The sequence below is a fragment of the Nicotiana sylvestris genome, chromosome 9 (genome assembly GCF_000393655.2).
Source record: "Nicotiana sylvestris chromosome 9, ASM39365v2, whole genome shotgun sequence".
In the NCBI taxonomy this organism is placed as follows: Eukaryota; Viridiplantae; Streptophyta; class Magnoliopsida; order Solanales; family Solanaceae; genus Nicotiana; species Nicotiana sylvestris.
The window spans coordinates 96,550,675-96,565,218 of NC_091065.1; positions in this window are offsets into that span (position 1 = coordinate 96,550,675).

Sequence of the window (14,544 nt, forward strand, 5' to 3'; positions counted from 1 at the left end):
CAAGTCTGTGCACTTTATCCTTGTGTGTACTACCTATTCTTCAGAGCGGTTGGTAGGGATTTATATCCGGGAGATTGTTTGGTTGCATGGTGTTCTGGTTTCCATCATCTCAGATAGAGGTACTCAGTTTACTTCCCAGTTTTGGAAATCTGTTCAGCGAGAGTTGGGTACTCAGGTGGAGTTGAGCACAGCTTTTCATCCTCAGACGGACGGACAGTCTGAGCATACGATTTAGATATTGGAGGACATGTTGTGTGCTTGTGTTATCAACTTTGGATGTTCATGGGATGAGTTCCTACCACTTGCAGAGTTTGCTTACAACAACAGCTACCAGTCGAGTATCCAGATGGCTCCGTATTAGGCTTTGTACGGGAGGCGGTATAGATCTCCAGTTGGTTGGTTCGATCCCGGCGAGGCTAGACTATTGGGGACAGACTTGGTTCAGGATGCCTTAGAGAAGGTAAAAGTGATTCAGGAGAGGCTTCGTACAGCGTAGTCGCTTCAGAAAAGTTATGCGGACCGGAAGGTTCGAGATGTGTCCTACATGATCGGTGAGAAGGTCTTGCTGAAGGTTTCGCCCATGAAGGGTGTTATGAGGTTTGGGAAGAAAGGGAAGTTGAGTTCGCGGTTCATTGGGCCTTTTGAGGTGCTTCGGAGGATTGGAGAGGTGGCTTATGAGCTTGCTTTGCCACCCAGCTTGTCTAGCGTGCATCCGGTATTTCATGTTTCTATGCTTCGGAAGTATATTGGGAATCCGTCTCATGTTTTGGACTTCAGCATGTCAGTTGGATGATGATTTGACCTATGATATGGAGCCAGTAGCAATTTTGGGTCGTCGGGTTTGAAAGTTGAGGTCAAAGGATATAGTTTCAGTGAAAGTGCAGTGGAGAGGTCGGCCTGTGGATGAAGCTACCTAGGAGACCGAGCGGGAGATGCAGAGCAGATATCCTCACATGTTTGAGGCTTCAGGAATGTTTCTTGACTCGTTCGAGGATGAACGTTTGTTTAAGTTGGGGAGGATGTGACGACCCGGCCAGTCGTCTCATGAGTTACCGCTTTGTTTTCCCCTATTTTATCTTCTTTACGCTTCGTTATCCGTATTTTATGTGATCGGGTGGATTAGTTCGAGTTCGGAGAGGATTTGGTAAAAAATAAGACACTTAGTCTCTTTTAAGAAGGCTTAAGTTGGAAAAAGTCAACCGGATGTTGACTTATGTGTTAGAAGGCTCGGAAGTGAGTTCTGATGGTTTGGTTAGCTTCGGGAGGTGATTTGTGTCTTAGGAGCGCGATCGGAATGGGTTTTGAAGTTGTAGAGGAGATTTAGGCTTGAATTCGCGAAATTGATATTTTGGCAATTTCGGGTTGATAGGCGAGATTTTGATATAAGGGTCGGAATGGAATTCTGAGAGTTGCAGTAGCTTCGTTATGTTATTTGAGATGTGTGTGCAAAATTTTAGGTCATTCGGACGAGATTTGATAGACATTTTGAGCGAAAGCATAATTTAAGAGTTCTTGGAGTTCTTAGGCTTGAATCCTATGTTAAACTGGTGATTTGATGTTGTTGTAAGCGTTCCGAAGTGTTGAACAAGTTTGAACGATGTCATGGGGTCCCGGGTAGGTTCTGGGATGTTTTAGGTCGAAAATCATAGTTGTAGCAGGTCCAGGAGGGTTGTAAGCCTCGGAAACCACCCGCGCGGTCCGCATAAAAAGAAGTGCGGCTGTGGTAGGTGTCATGCGAACCGCACAAAATGGTGTGCGGCCGCGGTGGGGAATGATTCACTAGTCCAACTTTGGAAGCTCATATCTTTTGATCTACAAGGAATTTTGAGATGATTCAAACACGAAAGTTGTATCCCGTCGTGTCTAGTTTCCAGAAAGGTAAAGATATCGCAACTTGGACATATGTAGAAAAGGTTATGGCCAAAATATTAAAGCCTGTCACTGCAGAGGAAGGTCTGTGCGGCCGCGGTTGTTTTTGCGCGAACCGCACTGGCTTGTGCGGACCGCGGTCGATTTGGTGCGGCCCGCGGAGGCTGAAATCTGAGGGGTACTCTAAAAATATGAGGTTTTGGGTTTTATTTGATATTTTGACCTAGAGAGCTCGGATTTTGGCGATTTTTCGAAGGTTTTTCAAGAAATTCATCGGGGTAAGCGATTCTAATTCAGATTTGGCTATAGTACATGAATCTATCACAGGATTCATTATTTAATTCATGATTTTGGGATGGAATTTGGGAAGAAAATTGGGAAACATTTCAAAAATATGAAATGATGATTTGAAGGACCAAATGGTATCGGAACTGGATAATTTTGGTATGGGTAGACTCATGAAGGTATGAGGATTCCAAAAATGTAAATTTTACCCGATTTCGAGATGTGGACCCGGTGCTCGGGTTTTGCTAATTTTGAGATTTTTGATATTTTTCGAATGTTTTCGCTTGGGCTTTATTCCCTTAGCATATTGTGACGTATTCGTTCTAATTTTGGATAGATTCGACGTGCGTGGAGGCCAATTCGAGGGGCAAAGGCGTTGTGAGCTGGAGAATTAGCCGGTTCGAGGTGAGTAATGAATGTAAATGATGTCCTGAGGGTTTGAAACCCCGGATTTGCACATCGTAGTGCTATATTGAGGTGCACGCGCTTGATGATGAGCGTGGGGTCATTTATTATTGGGGATTGTGACTTGGTCCATCCCGAGTGATGTTTTACCGTGCATTTTGATTGAAGCTTATTTGTTATGATCATTGTTTGGACTGATTGCCATACTTGGGCTTCATGCCAACTATTTGAACCCTCCGGGGAGTTTTATTACTATTTCCTTACTGTTTTAACTTACTACTTGAACTCAGTCGTACCGTTTTCCACTGTTTTACAACTCAGCCACTTTTTACTCGATTTTGAAACAAAAATGATATATATTAAATGATGTTTTGGGCTGAGAACTACTGTTTTACTAATGCCCGAGGGCTTATATGATTTTTTGGATTGAGTACGGCCAAGGCCAAATGTGAGGATACTGTGGGATCGGGTTGCGCGCTGCAGCAGTGTTATATTGATATTGATATGAGGCCGAGGGTTTAGATTTGATGCCACGAGATGGGTTGATATTGCGTTTGGGCCGTAAGGGGCCCCTCCCGGAGTCGGCACACCCCCAGTAAGCGTCGTCGACGATAAATGTATGGATCGGGCTGCACGCCGCAGCGGGTACTATAGGGTACCATCCTATGTGTTGATTTTCTTTATATGTCTGTCACTTAACTGCTTATTTATTGTAGCATTTCCATATTTTGTTTCCATTGGTTTATTGCTTTCATATTACTTGTTTAAAATGCCGCATTATAGATTAATCTGTGTTTCTCCGTGATTTTTTATTCTTAGTCATTATTTATGCTTATTACTCACTGGGTCGAAGTACTCACATTACTCCCTGCACTTTGCGTGCAGATCCAGGAGCATCTGAGACTGAGTGAGGATTTTTAGTTGAGCAGCGCATATCCGGGAGCATCGAGGTCGTTGCATGGCATCTGCAACCCTGATCTCTCCCTTCTAGATTGATATGTATTAGGGTGATAAACTGGTATTAGAGGCTCAGACTTATGACACCGGATCTATATGGGCTAGGTAGTATTAGTTTTATCATTTGAAACTCCGCCTATTTAACTTTGGTTTCAGGCTGTTAATATGGTGTTTTGGAAATTTAACTGTGTTAGCTAATAATTAACTATATAAGAAATGGGTTGAGGTTGTTAATTGGTTAGGCTTGCCTAGCAGTGTGTTGGGAGCCATCACGACCGGGGTCTGGGTCGTGACAATTATGTTGTTTGAAGCTTAAATTGATGATCTTGAATTTATCGTTAAGGGTTGTTTATTTGATTCTGCTGTTAATTATTTTACTGTGTACATAACAGTGAAATACTATTTACGAATCTTGAGTTAAACTTGAAAAAGGAAATTCTTGATTGCATATAGAATCAAATAGAACAAAATCTGGATCCTGGGAATCGGGTGAAAGATTAACGATTAAGATAGAACTATACTTAATTGCCTTGTTTGGTTGAGAAATAGGATTTGTAAATGCATTTGAGTTAATATTAATACCATAGAAATATATGTATTAATTTAACTTGAATAGGCGCATAGGAAGTTGACAGATTCTTATGGGTATTATTAACCATATAATCAATAACCCAGATAATTCAATAAATTATTTTTAAGCTAAAAGCCTAGCATGATCTCTAGCAAGCCCGTAACCCTGGAATATCTCTCTTATTAATTGTTAAAAGAAAATTTCATAAGTGGCGTAGTAACTTTGCGTTGTATTATTGTTTGATTACTAGTTAAATGATAAATTGGTTATTTATGTATTTTGTGATGAATTAGCTTGAATCGATAATTGTTTGAGTTTGCATCAGTTGATAAGTTGATCATAAGTCCTCGTGAGAACGATACTTTACTTATTACTATATTACTTGAAGATCGCCTACACTTGCGTGAGTGTTTTGGTCGCAACACGTTTTTGGCGCCGCTGCCGGGGACTTAGAAATTAACTATTTTTCTATATCAGACTTTTTTTTATTTTGGCAATCCGCTAGGCAAGCGCCTAGGGCTTGGTTTTTATTAATAATAGAAAAGAAAAATACAACAATTAGGAAAAGTACAAATAAGGGGGACAATAGCACCGGAATTGTTACACATATGCCTTGGCTATATAATCACTCATCTGCGCCTCACATTGCTTTATGGCAGCCTCATGTAGAGGATTCACAGTGTAGTTGCCTGCAAAGTCTCACGAGGGCATATAATCTCATAACCGTGTGGATAATTTCCAAAGGCATAGGACCAAGGCAACACAAACCGATCTAAACCTTACCATACTATTCCTATTGAGGCGAAGAAAAAGCCTCATCTTCTAGCAAGCATGTAAAAAATATGAACTTGAAATTACCAAGTACTCTATGATCACCATAGAGTTTATAACACACTCTATGACGCTATTACAAGTGATGATGCTTTGAAAATGATAAACTAAAACAATGTAGAAATTAGTATCTTGCCCCTCATTTATCAAACTTGTGAGTTCTTCAATTTGAACTTCCTTAAAATCCTCTTGAATTGTCTTCAATTAATCTTCAAAGTTCTTCATTTCTTGTCGGATCTTTTGGACTTCGTAGATGTGGAGGGGGCAGCCCCTTTTTTCTTTGCAGCTCTCATTGGGAGTTGTCTAAGTGTTATTTCTTGAGTCACCTTATTTTTTTCACTGTTCTTATGAGCGAAATCTCCAGTTCTAGCCGCCTCTTCCGGACAAGATTCAATAAATTCTTCCTCTTTTGCTTCTTCGGAGATGGCAACGCGTAAGCTGGCCTCAAGTTTTTGATTTGCTTCATCTTTTATAACCATCCACAATGGTTCATGCCTCTTCAATGTCTTTGCACTATATGGTATGGTTCATGTCTGTTTGTCACTGAAAATTTCAGCTTCAGTCCAGATGTTTTTGAGCATGATGAGAATGCACTTTTGTGTGGTTTTGGTCTGCATAATGCATCCATCAACTTTCTGTCCTCCAACGAAATAGCATGTATATCAGTTACCATTACTACAGCTCCAGTCGCGTTTGCATTGGACTGTTGCTGCCCAGTCGTGTTTGCATTGGACTGCTTCTTCCCAGTCGTGTTTGTATTGGACTGTTGCTTCCCAGGATTAGTATTAACATCAGCTGCAGTTGTTGATGTACTAGGGACAGAAACAGGAGCATTGTAGTTAAGCTTGCTTTTTATAAGCGAAGTCGATGCATTCTGTTTTCTTGGCATAGGTGGTGAGCCAACTGAGAGTAAGTCTTCATCGGCACTCTCTTGAATATCATCAGCAGTAGAAGCATCATCTTCGCCATCTGAGTATGCACATCTGTGAGGTTTTGGATTGTCCAAAACATCCAATAGTGCCCGGTCATGGTTTGAAATCTCCAAGTCTACTGTTGCATTGCTTGAAGTGATTACATAGTATTGTTGTTTTTGTAGTGGACTGCCTGTAATCAGCTGCTGCATTCTAGCCATGAATTGTCCTGCATTTGGATGCAACAGTGCATCACTTGTACCTTTGTGTTGCTGCGCATGAGATTGACCAACCGCATAAGCATCTTCTTAATGATGTTGTTGCTGCCCAGATTTACATGTACTGAGTTTTTGTGATTTGGTAGTCACAATTTCCTGATCACTGTCAGCATTATCTTTCTCCATTTCAAACTGATCTGCCCAGCTTTTGGATACTACAGAAGACTTCATGAAAACTTCCTGTAGAATATCTCTTGGGTGCACTGAGTGTTTTGCTTTGTTGAGTTGCATTATAGGAATTGGAGACTGATTTCCAGTGAAAGATTGCAATGGATTTGTATTCTTCATAATTTGTGAACCAAGTGAAATAAATTGCACAGTCGATGGAGTGGAGGAGTTGTTTTGATCCATGTGGTGTGCATCATTATCCTCCACCAGCTGAAGATTCTGCTCAACCTGCTGCAAGTTACTCAGGTCTGGAGTCTGCCCTGCATTTCGCCCAATTATAACAGAAATTTGACGTAAGCATGACCCTTTAGCATCCCCAGCTGCGATTGTCACTGCCTTTTGTTCACCAACTGGAACACCCTCCTTAGAGACAACAAGCTGCCCACCTGCATCGTGATCAACCTGCTGTATAGTCGTCCCAAAATCTGGACTGGAAATATGCATTGTTGGAACAGCTGTAGCTTGTGTTTCTACTTTCCCTTCCTTGTGATCATCAGAAGGATTTAAGTCCTTTTCTTTATGTGGTCGAGCAGCTGCATTTTTGGAATTTTGATGCTCTTTTCCATTGCCTGGAGAATTGGCTTGAGGAGCAACTAAATTTACATCACAATCTTGCAAGTTCTTCCCATCACCTTCTGAACCATGCTCATTCCCCACAGTCAAACCATTACAAGTGTAAGAGTTGCAGATGTTTGTTTCAATAGAAACTTGTTTTTTGCGACTGGAAACATCATTTTCACTAGGTGATAGGTGTGCACGATTTACTACTGTCTAGATTTCACCCTTAGCTTGTTGCACACCTTGAGCACCAGTAGATAAAGTACATGCTGATTTTTCAACTGCAGCAACTCGATCACCAGTTGTATTCAATGCAGCTGTAACATCCAAAGTCGAACAAAAAGTAGTTGGTTCTGTTAACTTCTGTAAGTTAATTTGCCCATGTCCTTTAGATATTTGATGGCCAGATTCAGTAGTTTTTTGCCCAGCACTTTGACCATTATGAAGACCAGTTGAGCCAAAAGGAACTGTAGCATCCTTCAGGTCATTAGCAACCTTATTAAGAGCTGCTGTAACCGGAACTACCACAACACCATCAACAGCTGCTATATGTTGCGACCTAGCAGCATCTAATCCTTGACCAGCTTCCTTAGTGTGTGAGGCAGCAACTCGATCAGATGCATCGATCAAATCTTGCTGCTCTACTCCTACTGCAAACTTAACACCTTCATGCACCCTACTTCCATCACCAACAGTGTTCTTCACACCTGTTGCTACCCCATTATTTTCCATCTGATCGGCTATATTTTGAGACAAACCATCACCATGACCAATAACACTAGCTGGGACAGTCTGCACAACACCAACACTCCCTGTCACACTTCTAACAGTAGGCTCCATACCAGTATCATTGGCCACGACCACTTCCTTATTAGCTCTAGCCAGAGTTCGATGACCTAATGCGCCTTCCTTTTGTAACAATTGTTGCTCGACCAATTCATTCTTTGTTGCTTCATCTCTCAAATTACCATATTGTGTTACTACTTCCTTACTTATTTGTTCAGCTCTTTTAGCATTTAGATAGTCCCTAGCATCTCCTTGAAGATGTGCATTCATGGATACATCTATAACTGGCAGATTACTCTCGATTGGTGCACTTGTTGTGACTATCTCCTCTGCACCTGGTTCTTTTCACAATCGACACTCTTTACCATCATGTCCTTGATGCTAGCAATATGTAAAAAAACAACTTCCTGGTAATGCACGATTGTTTTACCTGCAACTTTATCGACAATCAAAATTTTAACCTTCTTAGGATATTTTTACAGAAGATCAATAATGACTTTAACTCTAGCAGCACTAGGCCTAGTTCTATCCTGTGTTGCCTTGTCCACAGCAAGAGGTTTACCTACAGCAGATGCAATAGACAATAAGGACCACTTAGCGAAGAAACTAGGCGCCATACCTAGAAACGAAATCCACACCACTGCCATGGACGTTTCCTCTTTAGGATTGAATCCTAACGTCCATGGGAAGGTTCTAAAAAATAATTCATCACCTTTTTCCTTGACATATCCAGTTGATCTTGATAAACATTGAACATAATCATTGTATAGATCAAATCTAACTAAGATATGACGAAATTCCAGTAGTCATATGTTACAACGTCCTTGAATATCGAATTGCGACGAGAAAACTTTTCGAAACTCTTGAAGATCAGGTTTCCCGTAAGAAAACTTCAAGATAACAGCTTGATGTAATCCTTCCTCTCTTGTGAATTGATTAATATCATCCATTGAGAATTCTATCGTTGGTTCACCATGTACAATAGTTACAGGAATCAAATCGATTTTGGACAACATTGCGGCAGAATGATTTCCATTGAGTTGCGATGCATATGAATGTTTTAAAATGTGGTTTACCTGTGTTTCTTTACTGCTTTGGGTAGACTCTCCCACATCTTGGAGCTGGGGAGAGATGAAAGCGTCCATGGCTGCTCTAAACCTCACATAACTGACGCGAAGAACATCCAAAAAGGCCAAAAATCTGGAAAATATTTCTCGATGCTACAGTAGTCGCGAAATAAAATTTAAGATCTGGAAATATTGGCTATGAATTTGAGGATGAAACCAATTGGGGATTGTGCGCAAAGAGAAAATGAATCTTTTGATATCAAGTTTGCGAAAATCCACCGCTAGATTCCGAAGTTATGGCTGATGAATAGTAACGGGTTTACTATTCACCTTTCTTCTTAGAGAGCCCTGGAAATTTGGTTCGGCGCTTTATATATATATCAGACTTTTATTCTTATCTTTACAAGTTTTTTTTTTGTAAATATTTTATTTTTATAACTATTTGATTTTTCTCTTAGTATGTATCTAGTTCTCTCAGGATGACATATGGGGATGAAATATACGGAGGTAAGGTTAATGATGAAGACACTTGGTTGACAGAAGATTTTTATGGCCCGTATTTTTGGGCTAGTCATGGCCTCACCTCTTGGAAATCTGAATTTGAATATGGGAGTAAGGGTTAGTATTGGGACGGATATTCTCGATTAGGGGAATCTGCGGAACAACGTTGTTTACTAACAACATTGATGAAAGATTGGTGTAAGGAGAGAGATGAGCTTGCACAAAAAATTGATAATTTTAGCTTGGTTGTGCATAACTTGGATTCAGATTTGAGTGCAAAAGATGATGTGTGTAACGCCAACCAATTTAATGATGAGTTGTATGAAGCTGAAAAAAATCTTCTAGACCAAATTAAGGAGTTAAAACAAGAATACCAATTATTAGATCATGTTTTTCTTGAGGATGCCAATGTTGAGAAGAGTTCTCTAGAGTCATGTGAGGTAGTAGATAACATTACTTTAGGATAATTGAGTGTGTGTATAAATGGGGATATAAGTGCCTGGAAGAGTTAAGGGGGCTTCAATCCTTACTCTTTATCCCCATCTTCGCCCAGGCTAACGGGGCCTTACTTATTCAGGGGGGAGCCTCGAAAAGCACTGTTGAGAGGATAGTAGTAAAATTCATGAGTTAGGGAGCATTAGACCTCATTCCAATTATTTTTCCACATTGTGTTTAGATAGTAAGATAGTAATCGAGCCATCTGAGCCTATGGGGGAGTCAAAACGTGAGGGTGAAAGTGCCTATATTATTGTATTTGTTGTGCCAAAAAGCAAAAATTACATTCCTCATCTAAAGGCCGAGAAGTGCCGAGTGAAAAATTTATTACTTGGCCCGGTTATCTTTGTAGCCCCACCAAATGAGCATAGCCACAGACTGGATGCCCTGTTAGGGGTACAATTCATAAGTTCAAGGTGGAAGCAAAAAGTGGTTCACGTCGTGCCGCGACGTTAGATCAGGCACTTGTTGGGAGGCAACCCAATGACTAACATCACTAACTTTTAATTTTAGTTTAGAAATATTAGATTTTAGAAGTTATGATGTCTTTAGTCAGGTACAAGCATAAATTTGTGCATTGAATATTATTGTGAAGATGTGGTGATGCTATAGTTTTGAAGTGAGGTATATTTGTATTGTTGATATGGTGAATTTGCCTCATTTCAAGTTGAAATTTAAAGAATGCAAGACATGCTTACAATGTGTTTGTTAAAATGTCTAAGTGACATGAAATTGAGTAATGTTGCAAATTGAGAGACAAATTGCATTGTGAGATGTTATTATTGATAACAACTATGACATTAGGCTAAACCATGATTTTTCTCTAGCTATATGTAAAATGATATGTAGGATTCATGTTAATGTGCCTATGTAGTATATTTTGTATAATAATTTTGGATTTTGTAAAATAGACTAATTTGTTTTATGTTTATTTTTAATATTTTCAGCCTAATTTTTGAATTTTTATTTTATTTACAATTGTTGCAATTATCTCTAATGTTGGGTAGTCCGATAAGCATTATGTCATTCTAATTGAAGAACAGGGTAGTCTGAGTCCCTATTATACATGCTAAGTGTCAACATGATAATAACATAAATGTGGGGTATTTACTCCACTTGCTCTTAAAATAATTTTTGTGAGCTTTAGCTATTATATCATGTTGTGTAGGTATAATGTCTCGGCTCCCAAGTAAAAGATCAAACATTGGCCCATCTAAGGTTGCATCTAGTAGCCGACGGGGATGAGGATGTGAACTATGTTCCCTCAAATGACGAGGAATATCTGTGCACATTTGAAGATGAAGATGTTTAGGCCAGTGGCCTCAGGGAGTCTCTCTATTCTAATCTATTTTGATCTTTTGCATTAGGGATAATGCAAGTTTTTAAGTGTGGGGTGACTTGCCCCTATTGTAATGTACTTACTTTTGTATTTTTCGTAGTTTTGGTTGTTTGATTTTGTTTAGACAGTTAAACTTTTTGGTTTGGTAGATTATAGTGTTTGTAGGTAGTAAGTGGTACTGATTTTGGTTTTTTTTTTCCGACGATGGATTTTCTTGAGGTAAATAAAGTCGAAATTCGAAAAAAAATCGCATTTTATTTTAATTTAGTGTGTGCTAGTTTTGGTTTAATTATTGCATTTCCCCTTGGTTTTTATTTACGCCACGATTCTTTTCCAAGGGTGTATTTGAACCGGGTATAGTGTAATATTTCTTCTAGTTCAATTGAATAAAAAGTTCCTAACTTACAGAGTTAATCTCCTCAAATACACATGCTTTAGAAGTTGTATGTACCTTATTTCTGATGCTCAATCTCAGTTCTTGATTCTAAAGTAAGTGCATTAAATTTTATATTTATAACTAGGCTTAACTACTTTGACTAGAGAGTCGAGAAATATCCAAGCTTGAATGAGTTGTGTGCCAATGTGTGAGTGAGGTTGCTGAAACATTCTGTGCATAACAGTTGACATCTAGAACTTTCCCTCAAGTGTTTTGCAAAGCGAAATAGTAGCAGTGTTTAGTTTAGGAGATGATATAGGCATTTCTTTGTTAAACCAGTTTAATAATTGTTCCCACCTAGTTGTATATATCTTAGTCAAACCTTTTGAGCCGTTAATCCTATTTCTTTGGCATCCACCTTATAAACCTTACCAATTTATGTAAATATATCAGTTGTTTGAACCTCTATCTCTCAGGAGCACTTAGTGTTGTTTTAATGTTGTTAAAGTTGAGAAGAGATTTGTTGGTTTATTTGGAAAAAAAAGGAATACATATATATGTGTGTGTGTATATATATATATATAGGGGATGGATTTTCATTAGTAACATTCCCTAGCTTATGGTGTTTAAAGAGAATGGGATTTGTTGTTATTATGTAAAACCTCAAAAAGGTTGAAGATGGTTTAACAATAAGAGTAATGCTGAAATTGTGAAATGAAATGGTGTATGTATGAAGTGCTCAAAGAGGTGTAGCTACTACATTCTACATTTATCACACCCTTCCTCAGCCTGCATTACAACCAATTAAAGTCCTATTTAATCCTTGATTGAATAAGCTCAATTAATAGAGTATTACACTAGGGCCAAGCATATGGTATGTCATCTGTTGCACATGAATTTCAATTCTGAGAGTGAGTTAATTCTTCCGATTTTGAGTTCCTAAATATTCGTGAATACTATGTTGAGAGGAACTAGTCTATATTAGTTGTGGGAGGGAACATGATTTGTAAAAGCAAGGAAACGTTTTGACCTTTGTATTAGAGTAAGTAAGCAAGTTATGAAAATGTGTGGCACTTGTGAGTCATGTCTTGAGGTTGAACTATTATGAATTGGTACTTAAGTATGAGCATGTGTTGTTAAAGAAATTGTTTGATAAAAAGGTCGTCCTTATGTAAAATGTATGTTAATTTCTCGAGGACGAGCAATGGTTTAAATGTGGGGTGTTGATCATAGGCTAAAAACTCGTGTTTTAGTCGTTGGAACAACACTTTAATTATTGCATTTTAAAAAGGTTTGAGCTTAAATGATAATGAATTGTACTAAATTCATGCTTTATGTCTTGCAGGAAGCTAATCCGACTTAAGAATTAAATTTGGGATGAATTTGATTAATTTGAGGCTTTGAAGTCTGAGTAAAAGCTAAATAAATCAAGTTGGGATCGTGTTCGGGGGTCGCAAAGCAAGCCCGGATAGCAAAACAAATGAAAAAACGAAGCAGAGCAAAAAACTGCATTGCCGCGTCGTGTGGGGAACCGCAGGGGGCGCCGCGGCAGTGCAAAAATCTTTGCTGCATTGTTTTGCTCCGTTAAAATGTATTCTGCCTATGTCCAATCCATGTACGTGTCGCACGGGGCGCCGCGGACGTGTAAAAATCGCAGGACTACTGTATTTCAGTTTAAAAAGGGTATAATTGTTAAAACTCATTCTTACAAGATTAACAAGGGTAAAGCAGCCATTATTGACGAACCAGACCTATTTTGAGAGAGAAAATGAGGAAGAAAATCCATCTTGGAGGATCAAAAATCAAGAGAAGACAACACTTTGGAGCAAGGATTAAAAGAGTTCTTCTAAACTTTCTTCTAGTATCTATTTATTTTATATTTAAGACTTATATTGCTGATGTTTGTATAATTATGAGTAGCTAAAACCCAAATATTTTGGGGTTATGGGTGTTAGATGATTATGTTGTTTTAAGCTTAAATTGATGATCTTGAATTTATCGTTAAGGGTTGTTTATTTGATTCTGCTGTTAATTATTTTACTGCGTACATAACAGTGAAATACTATTTACGAATCTTGAGTTAAACTTGAAAAAGGAAATTCTTGATTGCATATAGAATCAAATAGAGCAAGATCTGGATCCTGGGCATCGGGTGAAAGATTCGCGATTAAGATAGAACTATACTTAATTGCCTTGTTTGGTTGAGAAATAGGATTTGTAAATGCATTTGAGTTAATATTAATACCATAGAAATATAGGTATTAATTTAACTTGAATAGGCGCATAAGAAATCGACAGATTCTTATGGGTATTATTAACCCTATAATCAATAACCCAGATAATTCAATAAATTAGTATTAAGCTAAAAGCCTAGCATGATCTCTAGCAAGCCCATAACCCTGGAATATCTCTCTTATTAATTGTTAAAAGAAAATTTTATAAGTGGCATAGTAACTTTGTGTTGTATTATTGTTTGATTACTAGTTAAATGATAAATTGGTTATTTATGTATTTTGTGATGAATTTGCTTGAATCGATAATTGTTTGAGTTTGCATCAATTGATAAGTTAATCATAAGTCCTCATGGTGTTAAAACGAAACTCCATATTCCGAGGCCTTGAAAACCTCATTTAGAGCCACCTCGATTTGTGTGTGCAATCCGGGCGCGTAGCCGGAAAGCTTAAATATGATAATCTGTGAAAAATGATAAGTTTTGATTATAGAATGAGCTAATTTGACTTCAGTCAACATTTTGGGTAAACGGACCCAGACCTGTGATTTGATGGTCCCGGAGGGTCCGTAGAAAATATGGGACTTAGGCGTATGCCCGGAATCGAATTCCGAGGTCCCGTGCCCGAGAAATGAATTATCAAAGAAAATTATTTTCTGAAATTGTTTAATGAAATTTGAAATAAAATTTAATTAGAACATGATGGTATCGGGACCGTATTTTGGTTTTGGTGCCCAGTACAGGTCTTATATATGGTTTAAGTCATTTCTGTAAAGTTTGGTTGAAAACGGACGTCGTCTGACGTGATCCGGACCTAAATTGCTGAATTTTATAATTGATGAAGTTTGAGAAAAAGTTCTTGATTTTGAGGTTTGATTCATTGTCATTGAGGTTATTTTGGCGATTTGATCGCACGG